At 47.0% G+C, this 14,400-nt stretch overlaps 1 protein-coding gene across 1 annotated transcript in view; it reads right to left on the bottom strand.

Annotated features, from left to right (window-relative positions):
- VPS33B (VPS33B late endosome and lysosome associated) overlaps window positions 1–14,400 on the bottom strand; it is an 806,019-nt gene that overhangs the window by 454,407 nt on the left and 337,212 nt on the right. The gene's annotated exons all lie outside the window — the stretch shown is intronic.

Genomic DNA, 14,400 nt, shown 5'->3' with positions numbered 1-14,400 from the left:
GCTGAGGTCAGCAGGCCACCATGCTCGTAATTGCTTTTTAAGAAAGCAATCTTTTGATTTTTTTTTAAATGCAGCCCGTTTTCCTTTAAGAAAAACGGTATCTGTTTAAAAAGAAAAACTGAAACTTTGCAATTTATTTTTTTAAGAGCAGGCAGTAGTCCGTGAGCCTGCTCTTAAAAAATATATATTTTTAACTTTCTCAAAGGGGAAGGTGTCACCAAGGGAATTTGGTTGCAAAACATTAATACATACCATGGATCCTGGCGTTACGTTTACTGCAGCATATGACTGTCTTGGTACATGAAGATCAAGCGGGTTTATCCCTACCAGAAATACTGGCACCAATGTGCGGAGGTTAGTGAGGGTCTTAGGGGAGTCGGGCATAGATTCTCCTGAGGCTGCAATCTTATCTGTAGATATAGAAAAGGCCTTTGATAGCCTAGAATGGCCGTATTTGTACAAGACGATGGGAGACTTTGGACTGGGCGAGAAGTTTGTGAGGTGGACGACGGTGCTGTATACTTCAGCGGTGGCTAGAGTGAAAGTGGCGCAGATGATTTTTCCCCGCTATGTGGTGGCCCGTGGAACACGACAAGGGTGTCCGCTCTCCCCGTTGCTATTTGCCCTAGCAATAGAACCATTGGCGGCACAAGCTCGGCTGGGACAGTGGTATGAGGGCCTGGCTTTTAGAGGTGCAGAACAATACATATCATTATACGCGGATGATTTGTTGTTATTTTTGGCGGATACAGATGGAGCATTGGCAGGGGCAGAGCGATTGTTGTCGGATTTTGGAACGGTCTCAGGGCTAAAGGTCAATTGGACCAATACTTGCGTGTTCCCAGTGCAACCGGAGAGGATAGCGCCTAGGATGCCGCAGACTGTGAGGTGGGAACCTTCTTGCTTAGCATACTTCGGAGTACATATTTATCATAGATCCGGCGATCTGTTAGAAGGGAATATAGGGAGATGCATACGGGCCCTTAAGGGGAGCATGGCCTTTTGGAGTACCCTTCCACTCTCGGTGATGGGTAGGGTGGCTATATTGAAGATGGTGGCACCCCCTAGACTGCTGTACTATTTTAGGACGCTGCCTATATGGGTGCCGTGCTCAGTGTTCACCAACCTGAAATCCATGATTGTGGGATTTATCTGGGGATCCGGGAGACGCAGAGTGGTGCTTAAGACATTAATGAGACCTAAGGTGAAGGGCGGCTTGGCGGTTCCTGATCTGGAGTTGTATTATATAGCAGCACAATTGCAGGTGTTTACACAGGCGGTAGCTAAGGAATTCAGGGGTCCGGAAAATGCGAGAGGTGGCGGAATCCTGAGACATATTCTGTCTTTCATAGGGCTGCAACAAAGACTGGATCTTAGGGAACTCACTTTGGAAGAAAAGACTCTGCCGTTGTGTTGTAATAGGAGCCAGCGAAGGGCGGGTGTCCAACGCCCCTACGCGCCCGAGATTCCACTAGGAATGCTGACAGCATTTCCTCATGGAGGAGATTGGTCGTCATTATGGGAATGGAAGCAAGCAGGGATCCACATGCTGGGGGACTTGTACGACGATGGAGTGCTGATATCTTATCAGATGCTGCAGGAGAGGTTTGATCTCCCTAGGGGGAATTTTTTGCTACATGTGGCCCTGGTGCAAGCCATCCAAAAGCATTGGAAGGGGGGACTACAAGAACCGGAAATAACGCAAGCATGTCAGTATGTGGTGATGGCAGCAGGTACATTTAAAGCCGTTACATGCCTATACTCACGAATGTTGAATGAGGGTTTGGCCCCGTTGGATACGCTTCGTTTGAAATGGGAGGTAAGCACAGGGAAGCACATACCGGAAACAACATGGGGACACATTCTGCGGAGGGCATGGGAGGATACCAGGAATTCACGCTTCCAACTAGTGCATTTCTTTATACTACATAGGGCGTATTTGACTCCGAGTAAGATCATGGAATATTATAATGTTGGGGATGTGATGTGTCCTAGGTGTAGTATGGTGGGAGCAGATTTAGATCATATGTTGTGAGGGTGTCCGAAGTTGGGGAACTATTGGGGGGAAGTGGGGGACATATTAAACCTAGTTACGGAGCGCCAGTTGACATTTGATATGGCCACATGCATATTACACTGGTTCCCACACACCTCCAGGACGAAAGTAACAAGTAAGTTTATAGATATGGGCCTAGTACTGTGTAAAGGGAAATTACGATGCGCTGGAAGGCGACGGAAGGTCCCAGTAGTGGAGTGCTGAGTTGCTTAAGTGGGCTAGTGGGGAGGGGGCTATTCGTTTTCAACAAGCGTGACGCCTAAATAATGAAAAGGTGCAAGATACGGCAAGGGCGTGGGAAGAACTGGTTCAGACACTGAAAAACCAATCGACTGAGGACAACGGGGACTAGTGGGAGTGGCGAAGTGGGGTACTAGACCGCCCATTGCAATTACGTGCATCCTGACTGTATGTCAACACAAGCTCTAAATACTGAATTGTTGCGCATACTTGGAACACACCGGTGGGAGGGAGGGGGACTAGGGAGTTGGGGGGGGGATCTTTAGGGGTTTGGTTAATAGGATATAACAGTCTATCAATGTCAGTTGTTTGCCATGTAAATTGTTTAAGGTTATGCCGTGAATCCTTGATTTAAGCATGGGAACATAAGTTCTGGACATTCTTGTACAGTAACGTGGACATATACCAGTGTCTGCAAATACAATAACAATTTGATGGGGGGAAGGGATGTTGGAGTACTGTGATGATGATTATCTGTTTGCTGCACTGAAAACCCAATAAAATATGTTTACAAAAAAAACCATTAATACATACCATTCTGATTTGGTATTTGGAAGGGACGCAATTTAACAAATCTCAATTTGCCTTTGTACATTGTAGAAAGCATTTTTACAGTTGCAAAAGGCCAGATTGCAAAATAGCCGGCGTGCGACTGCAAAAAAGCCTTGTACATCTGGTCCCTAGTCACAAAAGGTGACTGGAACAAGGTAGGATGGCCCGTCAACAGTAGAAAGGTGGAAATGGCATACAGATAACCTCTGACTGTACCCAAAGAAAAGCCTTGCAGGGCTAGGGAGAGAACAAACAAGAAAACTTCAGACAAAGGTGCAGACAGAGGGTCCACCAACTTAGACGTACACCAGGCCACAAACCTGCCCCTTCAGCAGGCATAAATAGTTTTAGTGGAAGAACTCCTGGCTGCCAGAAAGACATCGCACACTTCAGGAGGGAGCTCAAACAGCCTAAACTGTTGCTGCTCAATCTCCATGTATGAAGGTGACATGGACAGGTTCGAGCGCAGTTCCTTGTCCGGCTGCTGAAACAGAAGATACTCCAAAAGGGGCTGCCTGACAGGAGGATAGATGCTCAAGCTCAGGAGTTCAGGTTACCATGTTCTCCAGGCCCAGGTTACCATGTTCTCCAGGCCCAGTTCGGAGCCACTAGAATAACATTGGTATGGTCGGTCTTGATATTCTAAAGAACTCTAGCCAGCATATCCTGAATATCCTGGACTCGTCGTTCGGGAGAATAGGCCTGAAACTGCACTGAATCCAGAGCAGCTCCCATGAAAGGGAGCCTGTGAGAGGGAGTCAGGTGTGACTTTGGCACATTTATCATGAACCCCAGTGAATGCCGGATGTATGCCATAGTCTGGAGGTAGGAGGCAACTCCCTATGGGGAACCTGCCTTCAAAGGCCAGTCATTGAAGTAGGGAAAGACTGGAACCCCTGATCTCTGCAGGTGTGCTACAACCACCAACTTCTGAGGGGAGCTGGTAAGGTAAAAGGGGAACACAGCGACCTGATAATATTGTGGCACAATGTGAACCAGAGGTAACACCTGTGGGCTGGCAGAATGAGAATATGGAAATAGGCGCCCTGCAAATCCAGTACAACCCGCCAGCCTGCAGGGTCTAGGGCAGGAAGAACCTATGGATCTTGAATTTCTCCGTTTTCAGAAAGAACTTCAGAGGGTGCAGGTGTCCTGTTGGGCACCAGAAAGTAGTGGGGATATTTATTTATTTATACAGCTTATAGAGCGCATGGTTACTCCAACGGAGTGTCCCCACGCTAAACACCAGTTAGAGCATAGCAGCTGCACCCCAGATCACCCCCCACCCTGCAGCCGGGGCCCCCTAATGGGATGGCTACCTCTGGCCTATTTCCGGCCAGCAACCATGACCTTCGTTTGATGCCGGCACCCTCTCGAGGGTTCCTTCAGCCAAACAGAGCAGGGAGAGGTCAATAGCTAGTCTGAAGATAGTGTCACGGGTGGTGTGGTTTATAGAAAAGGGATGAAGTAATCCCACTAAAGGGATGAAGTACCCACTTATCCAATGTTATGGACTGCCAGTGCGGCAGGTGATGGCAAGTCCTGCCACCAACTGGGTGCCCACGATAATACAAGGGTAGAGTAAAGTGGTTTGGAGGCTGAGACTGCCGGGGGTGGCAGACTTGGTCGACCTCTGGCTGTTTGTAATACAAGGCTTGTGGGAACCGCGTCAACAGCCATAGGACTGGGGAGTCTGGTGTATGGAATGGATGTGCTTAGTAGCTCCTAATGTAGATATGAAAGGGGCAAAAGGCATAATGTGGTTGGCTTGGGGCCACAGAGAGGCCCAAGGACATGGCAGTGGCTTGGTTCTCCTTAAAGAACAGCAGTGATGAATCTTTGGGCTTTTCTCCAAAGAGAGGGGTGGCATTGAAGGGCAATCTCATAAGTTTGGACATCCAGCAAAAAGCCAGTGGATCTCAATCAAGCATGACATCTAAGTGCCATTGCTGATACAATCGCTCTGCCAAGCGAGTCGGTTGTATGCAATCCGCAGTGAATTGTGAGCTTTGCAGCATCGCTGCCACCTGCAATAGCCTGTGACCGTATGGTTTGGGCCTCCTTTGACATCATGGGCAGTACCTGCGCAACTGAATCCCAAACCTTTAGGGTGTATTAGCCCAAAAAGCACAGAGTGTTCACTGTGCAAGGCTGGCAGAAAAGATCCTTCTCTTGCCAAATGTGTCCAGACTCTTGGATTCCCTATTGTTGTGGTATGGTGGAATGCAGCAGGGTTAGGTTTGGAGGTGGATGCCATAATTACCAGGCTCTCCAGGGTGGGGTGCATGGCCAGGAAAGCTGGGTCCCCTGGAGCCGGGCACTGGCTGTGGGCAATTGTACTGTGCACAGGTGCACCTGTGCAGGGCTTGATACAGGAACCCAGCAGAACATCAGTGAGGGCTTTATAAAAACAGCAGAATGAGTTCTGAGGGGGTGACACCCAGCTGAAGCACCTCGGTCAACACATTTGTCTTGGCTACCACTGAGTGGTAGCTGAAGGTCGAAGACCTCAGCCACCCTCCTCACCACCTTAGAGAAGGAGGCCCCATTCTCCGTAGCCACACTACGAGGAGAGACCAGATCAGTGTCTGGTGAGGTGTCCAGACCATTGGTGTCCGCCAGTTCCTCAGAACGGTTTTCATCGGCCTCTTCAAGGGGAATGTAGCTATAAGAATCCACAAATCCTCCCCAATCATACTCCACGAGGCCTGTCAAAAAAAAGGAGGCACTGGTTCCGATTCAGAAACTTGGGCTCCGACTGACATATGATTCAGCATCAGGCGACGCCAGTGTGTCTCTGCATCGGAGTCGTATATGATGATGGGGTCTTTGCTGACATGAGGCGTCGGCGGTGCTGGGAATAAATTTGCTGAAACAGTCTCTGGTGTTGTGATCAGAGCCGTTCTGATCTAATTGAAGATTTTTCTGATGTGCAATTTTGGGTGACACATTATTTATGCAAAGGAGTAATTATATGATGCATATAACCGTGACAGATGAATGAACGATTTTGTGCTTAAAACGTTATGATTATCTCATATAGAAATGTGATTAATAACGTAGTATAGTTGTGCCACATTTATGTGTGGAATACCATAATTTGTCAAAATGGGTGCAGATTTTTGTGTTTTGTTCATCCTGCTCCTTCTCATTCCCCCTTCCCAATCAGTTAGCGTCTGCAAGTCCTCTCTCCTTACAGTTCCCGCAGAACACAGGGAGCAATTATGTTAATGTACAGTAGTGTTAGAAAACATATTGTGAATGAAAATGTCATCATGTACCTATAGTATAATTTTGAAGGATTTCTGTAGCTGGTTGTGATGAAGGCATGTAGAAGAACACAATTCTTTGAGCTTTTGTTAAGATATGGTTGATATTAAGTTGTACATCTCCGGGGTGCAGTTGCTGAGGAAGCAAGTGGAAGATTTCTCTTATCTTAACAAATGGGTTAGTGTTAAGAGCCTTTCAATTTTACAAAATTGTTTTTGATTTGCCAATGAAACACAACCATGATCATGCCATGCTGAGTTTGTTGTTTTATTAACAAATTTGCATAAATTGTGTATGAAAACCCCTGGTTATGAGGGATCAGGGCGACTTTTAATTTTCCTTCTGAACTCTGTCTGATTGATTTGAAATGATTCTCTACTTAAGATGCTATCCATACTCTTTTTTTTTTTTTTTGAAAACCTTTATTGACATCAAAAAGGAGAGACAAGTCAAGGCCTACAACCCAGCCGGCCGGCCGCAATGTACAAAACAATCAGGAGTCACCAGGCAAATATCACATAATCAATCAATACAAAGCAGAGGCCGTACAATCATAAAAGGGGGGGAGAAAAAATTCAGGAACCAAAGGGCTAAAACACAGGAGTAAATAAGGCTTAATTTTATAATATGGGGAGAAGACGTATGACAGGCGCACTTTCAATACGGAGGCATCGATATCCCGTAATCAACTGCAACATTAATAAGGGGGCATGGGGCCAGAAGATCGGGGGGATAATACAATGCATTCAAGAAATCAGGATATGTGAGACACAATCAGCCCCTGAGCATTCTTCTCGTAACATGCCCGCCACCCAAGACACTACCCAGCCAGAACAGAGGGATCGGAAAGACAATAAACCAAAACCAGCTCGTCATAATAACTTCTAGGACACCGAGAGGAAAAAGGGGGGGGGGGGGGAACGAGGTAGGGAAGGGGAGGGGGAAGGGAAGGGAAAACGGAGGGAAGACAAATAAGACAATAAAAAGGGAAATAAAGAAATAAGAAAAACGAAAGGAAGAAGACACGCCGACCCAGGCCCCCCGTGGCAGGAAGACAGGAGACAAAAGGAGTAGCGGCCCAAGTGGGGGTATGGCGATCGGGGAGAAAGACAGCCTAAACCTATCAGGAGGATTAACGACACCACACCCCCCACCCGAAACACACCAGAGGAGGTCAGGACAGACGCGGCCTCACGAAAAAGAGATAGAAAAGGGCCATAGAACCAGAGGACAAACAAAAAATAGTACCCAACCCACCCGTCCCACCCTGCACCCCTGTAGAAGGCTATGGCCTACCCTTCAAACAGCGTGCCTGTCGCCCTAAACCAGAACCCGAAATATAGCGAGAAGTGAGAAAGAAGAACGAGACAAAAAAAAAAAAAAAAACAAAAGCGAAGAAAAAAGGACAGGAGGGAGGAGCAGAATAACTATAATCCGAACGGGCGGCCGCAGCCCTCCGCCCAACCAGAAAAGCACAGTCAAAAACAGACCAGGACGACACCCCATCACGCGCTATAAAACATTAAGAGAAGGGGACCGCCCACCTTTCTACGATTAAAAACAATGATGCTACTAAATCGTATACCGGGAATCAAACAGAAGTCGTACATTTCACCCCCAACCCTTTCGAGCGACAAATCCCACCCACCACATGGCAATGTAAAACCACATACTAAATACGAAATCAGCATATAGTCGAGTGGAATGGTGACTAACATAGCTACGTGGGGGGTAGATAGATCCACAAGGGAGCAATAGTCTGAACCGAAAGTGTAGATGCATCAACAATCGCAGCACGATCAGTGTAAAACAGGAGTTCAGTTGCGCCACTGGATCGGGCGAGGTGGCCCCAGTTATAGACACAGGCAAAGTCTTCGAAGCAAGCACAGGAGGCAGTCCACCAATAGTTCCAGGCAACAATGTCGAACATGGTCGCAGTACAGCATCCAAGTCCCCGGGGTCCGAATCATGAAAAGCAGGGCGCCCCAAAGTCACCGGTGCACTACACGATCTTTGATCAGTGGCGGAGACACTCAAGTCAATCGAGGGGGGCGAGGCAATGAAGTCATCGAAACAAGAGGGCGACAAGAAGAAATGGCCGCCCAAAATGGCGGCAGATCGCGGCGGACCCACCGAGACTCCCAGGGCCAGGGAAGCGTGTAGGGATCTCAGGGCTTCCAGGATATCTCTGACCGTCGGCTCACGTCCACCAGATCCGCACCCCACACGATTAGGCAACACGGGCCCGCCGCCACAGGGTGATTCTCGTTCCAGAGGGTCGGCCGCCATTTCGTGAATCAACCCAATCGCCGCCCACCAAGACCCCCGGAAATAACAGTTCTCAAATGTAGGACTTTACAAGCTCCGGGGGTCCCAGCAAGGGCGGCCTCGATGCCAAAAGGATATCCGCCCAAAACGGGTCTCCACCAGCACCAGCTCCGGCGCCCCAAACAAGCGGAGTTCGGGCCCCGAGGACCAGGGCCGCCGGACCAAGCAGCGGCGGAGGGAGACCCCTTCACAGAATCAGGTCCCGGGGCCTCTCACCCACGTCGGCCGGGCGGCTACCAGGGCAGGCCCGGGTCAGGATCGCCGGGATCTTCGCACATCGGCTCCCAACACTGGTTCTCGCTCTCGGCCGGGGCCGAGAGCCGTCGGATCCCGCCGGCCAGGTCCCGGTCCAAGTCTCGCAGAGGCCCCGATCCCCCGGAGGCCACAACTCCGGAGCCACTGCACACCGAGACCCCGGGGTCGGATGGTAAGTACAAACAAGCTGTTATGTTTCAATGCCCCAAAAGATGTGTCGTCCTCGGACAGGATAGAAGACAGGATAGTCAATCAGGACGGAGGGCTGCGGGAGCCGAGCTAAATGGCGACCATCACGGCCGCGAGCTAGGCTCCTCCCGCTATCCATACTCTTAATGGGCTTGACACTTAGAATCTAGATTGACTAATAAGGGTTTCTGTTATGATCTATGATTCTGTATTCTGTATCTGAGCCCTTATGGTAGATTATGCAATGTTCTTTGCAATGCTTATTTTGATGGGTCTAAATTAAACCTTTTAAAACTTAATTTTGGTCTAGAACTCAGTTTTTAAGTATCCCCACTTACTACTTAGGAGGATGTACTCTGCTACATTTATGTGTTACGGGGAAGGGTAATCTCTTGCCTGCTAGATCAATGAGAAGGCTTGTGAAGCTGAACCTCCAGAGGTAAATTCTGCGGTTCATTTGATATTACAGTTCGGGAGATTATTGGGTTTTGGCTCCAACTGGCACCGGGGGCAGACCCACTGGAGGAGATTCAGTGGGAGGCACCTGCTGAACCCATAGAGCTTGAAAGGGGGGGGGGTAGGGGAGGGGGAGAGCTGATCCATCTCCAGGAAACTAGGGGAGGCATGGAGCGGACCCAGAGGCAGGAACCACGTGGGGACAAAGCCTAGAGTGACATCATTCAGTGCCTCATACGAATATTTGGACCGGTACAGTGAAGTTGAATGACGTATGCCTGGACAGACTTCACAAACAGGACAAGGACCTTCCTCATGACCTAGAGCTGAAGTGTCGTGGAAGCGAGCGACGGCGGGCAACAAGGAGCCTCAAGGACTACTCCCAAAACGCCTTGGGGTTCACTGCGTGGCATTCCTCACAAGCCTTGGAGACGTGGTCCAGCTCAAAGCAGCACATCTGGTAAACCAGATGCTGGTCTGTCATGAAAATCTGTATGTGACAGGATCCACAGAGTTTAAACCCAACTGGTTTCTTGGAGGGCATACCTACACATTCTAGATGCGGAGACTGGCACGGAATGCAAAGAACTGATGTCAACAAGCTGGGGTGATGCCAATATAGGCACCAAAGGTGACTTCTGGCGCAGACTCCTCATCAAATGATGCCACCTATCGGCGTACAGAGATACTGCTCGGAAAGTTTCTAGATCAAGTCAGATGCCTAGGGATAATTTTAAGGTAAGGAATCTGCAGCTAGAAGTCTCTGTAAGATTATATGTTTCTTTTATATGCCAGATGCAAAACCATTTCAATGGCCAATAGGAAGATTAAACCAAAACGTGTCCTGTCTACATTATCAAGACAGAATTTATTAACAAATTACCAGGGAAGATGTATTATACAGAGTGCACCAAAAAAATAAGCTTCTGAGTACACAAAATATATTGTACTCGCTTATTGGGTGGAGTCCTTTGACCCCTTGTGACCAGATGGGTTGCATTTTTTTAAATCTATTTACTTAGAACATAAATGCCTTGCTTCTTGACAATGCTGGTACAACACAGGGTCATAGTACCTATAGGGGATAAAAATATCATCCATAAGGTCGTCTAAAATTCCATAAAAATAACAAGCAGAACACTGCTGATGCAGAAATAAAAATATTTAGTCATCTTCTGATCTTTACCTGATTTTGCTCTGACTGAAGAGTTTAGTGACGTAGGTTCTATTGTTTTGTTCTAACCACTGAGAATGCTCCATCAAAGTAGATTATCTGGAGCATGCTGCTTATACTTTAAGGCCCACAAATCGGCCATGTTGGCACCAACACTCTTGTAGACAATAGTTATAGCCTTCACGACAATGGCCTGTTAGAAATGTAGAGCTAATGGAATGCCCGAAGGACTAGCATATATGATCTCATCTGAAAAAGCCAACGATCAGCCTAATGCTAGCGTTCTGGACAAGCTGCAGGTGACGCAATTTGTTATGGGGACTGCCAGATATACTGCATTTCATAAAATATAATATGACTGGAAAAGGGCATGTTACGTGGTTATCTGCATTGTGGGCCAAAAACAAGAAGCAGCGTCTTTAAGATCTTTCATTTAAGGAAACTGGCATTAGTAACTTTTGTGTCCTTGATATCAAGAGACAAATATGACACCAAATACGTACCCATGTTCTGCTTAGATTTGGCAGGTGCTGCTGGAGAATCCTTGCTCTATGGTTGATTTCTCTAATTTCAAGTAGTTGTTCTTATGGTAAGGAGAAACAGCTTTGTTTTTGTTTGGTTAGGCCTAAAAAGCTTTCTAAACATATCTATAGAGGTTTTACACAACCCAAACATCACCTAGGCGTCACCTGAATACATACAGAAGCTTGACCCAGTAGAGTGGAGAGGTTTGCCCAAGGGCCTAGTGTATATGTTGAAAAAAGAAAACGGGTCATTTAGATTCCTGCAGGACACCAAGGCTAAGCTTTTTGGGTCTGACATGCAAAAGGAAATATATGATCGTCCGACATGTATCGTACAAGAACAGCTTTAGCCAATTTAAAACAGACTTGGTACAAACTGCCAAAAACATACTGCTGTACAGTATACAATTATCAATGATATTTGAAAGCCTCTGCGATAACTAAACAAATTAGGACTAGGACACCACTGCTGTCAACTATTTGTCTAGTTGATCCTGTACTAATTGCACAACAAAATCAGTGCTGTGCCCCTGCTCCGAAACCTGCCAGGAAAAAGGTTAATAGTACTTTTTCATTTGTGAAGGACTGCAATTGATGTTGGTTGAGATGGTGAGCACCTATTGTGAGACATCGAAGAAACAGAGAGTCTATTTGCAGTCTGGCACTGGAACATGGTATGATAGTATAACTCCCTGTCCAGTAAATATGCACAAAGAAAGCTCTAAGCCTCTATATTGATCTATGGCACCCTAAGGGATATTGATTCTACGCATATTGGAGACATATGGTTTAAATGGTGGTCCTTTGAGATGAACCAAGGGATTGAATAGGGTTCTTATAGCATTTGAGAAATTAGAAAACTCAGATTGCCGCTGAAACAATCATTAAGAGAAAGGTTTTTAATGTTTTCTTTCTGCATATGGCAATTTGTTCAAGTTGAGCATATTTCCGCAATTTTCACAATCCAATCTGACTATTTAATGGAGAAAACCTGAATGCTGTGCTGGGAATAAACTTCTATCAAATTTTACTTGAACACTGGATTAATTTCTACATTTTGGCGACGAGGGAGAAGAACCACTCCAGTCATTAAACAGCACAGGTACAGAGTGATTCTTAAACCCACGGAAATTGGAACTTTCATATCTTAATTTATCTCATATTTATTATGTGTGTTGATACAACACCAGCGGCTGTTTTAGTCTTTTCTGTGCACTGATAGCACCAGCGGCAGAAAGAACTTTATTTAGACATAATTTAAATACCAAGGCATGTTCATATTTATGTGTATTGATAGCACCTGCGGCAGTGTGTATATATATATATATATATATATATATATATATATATATATATATGAAATGTGATCTGATTGCACCAGCGGGAGTACTACAATTTGATCATATTTAGATTTCACACAATTCAGCTGTGGAAAATAAAATATGTTTTCAACGTTGGGAAAAATTTTGCGACAAATCCCGCAGCGTTTTAACTGAGGAAATGTTTTACTGCATTAAATTCAAAACAACAGTTGATGGACAGAATGCAGAACAATGTCATACATTCACCCCAGTACAGAGATCTGGGCCTAAATCCATCCTTTTTTTTGCACTCCACACCACCCCAGTTCAGACATGGCCATATGCAAATCAGCCTTGACCCTGTGCCTCATGGGAACAGTCCAGGCCGAACTGTCAAGCCAATTCTTTCCTGGACCGGAATCAAGCATCCTAGGACCTGTTTCTGGCTATCAGCCGTCTTCAGCCAGGATAGCTTGACTCCAGTGGTGTGGAGAGCATGGGACTCATGTCTGAGCATACCCATACCACTCGGGGTTACAAATGCAAAACAACAGTTGATGGACCGAATGCAGAACAATGTCATACATTCACCCCAGTACAGAGATCTGGGCCTAAATCCATCGTTTTTTTGCACTCCACACCACCCCAGTTCAGACATGGCCATATGCAAATCAGCCTTGACCCTGTGTCTCATGGGAACAGTCCAGCCCGAACTGCCAGAATCAAGCATCCTAGGACCTGTTTCTGGCTATCAGCCGTCTCCAGCCTGGATAGCTTGACCCCAGTGGTGTGGAGAGCATGGGACTCACGTCTGAGCATACCCATCCCACTCGGGTTGACAAATGCAAAACAACAGTTGATGGACAGAATGCAGAACAATATCATACATTCATCCCAGTACAGAAATCTGGGCCTAAATCCATCGTTTTTTTGCACTCCACACCACCCCAGTTCAGGCATGGCCATATGCAAATCAGCCTTGACCCTGTGCCTCATGGGAACAGTCCAGTCCAAACTGCCAAGCCATGTCTTTCCTGGACAGGAATCAAGCATCCTAGGACCGGTTTCTGGCTATCAGCCGTCTTCAGCCAGGATAGCTTGACTCCAGTGGTGTGGAGAGCATGGGACTCACGTCTGAGCATACCCATCCCACTCGGGGTGACAAATGCAAAACAACAGTTGATGGACAGAATGTAGAACAATGTCATACATTCACCCCAGTACAGAGATCTGGGCCTAAATCCATCTTTTTTTGCACTCCACACCACACCTGTTCAGACATGGTCATATGCAAATCAGCCGTGACCCTGTGCCTCATGGGAACAGTCCAGCCCGAACTGCCAAGCCATGTCTTTCCTGGACCGGTATCAAGCATCCTAGGACCGGTTTCTGGCTATCAGCCATCTTCAGCCAGGATATCTTGACTCCAGTGGTGTGGAGAGCATGGGAATCACGTCTGAGCATACCCATCCCACTCGGGGTGACAAATGCAAAACAACAGTTGATGGACAGAATGCAGAACAATGTCATACATTCACCCCAGTACAGAGATCTGGGCCTAAATCCATTGTTTTTTTTGCACTCCACACCACCCCAGTTCAGCCATGGCCATATGCCAATCAGCCTTGACCCTGTGCCTCATTGAAACAGTCCAGCCCGAACTGCCAAGCCATGTCTTTCCTGGACCGGAATCAAGCATCCTAGGATTGGTTTCTGGCTATCAGTCGTCTTCAGCCAGGATAGCTTGACTCCAGTGGTGTGGAGAGCATGGGACTCACGTCTGAGCATACCCATCCCACTCGGGTTGACAAATGCAAAAAAACAGTTGATGGACAGAATGCAGAACAATGTCATACATCACCCCAGTACAGAGATCTGGGCCTAAATCCATCGTTTTTTGCACTCCTCACCACCCCAGTTCAGACATGGCCATATGCAAATCAGACTTGACCCTGTGCCTCATGGGAACAGTCCAGCCCGAACTGCCAAGCCATGTCTTTCCTGGACTGGAATCAAGCATCCTAGGACCGGTTTCTGGCTATCAGCCGTCTTCAC

This window comes from Lissotriton helveticus, chromosome 3_1, assembly GCF_964261635.1.
Source record: "Lissotriton helveticus chromosome 3_1, aLisHel1.1, whole genome shotgun sequence".
NCBI lineage: Eukaryota > Metazoa > Chordata > Amphibia > Caudata > Salamandridae > Lissotriton > Lissotriton helveticus.
The sequence above is the reverse complement of the archived record's forward strand: the minus strand, read 5'-3'. Positions and strand labels throughout refer to the sequence as shown.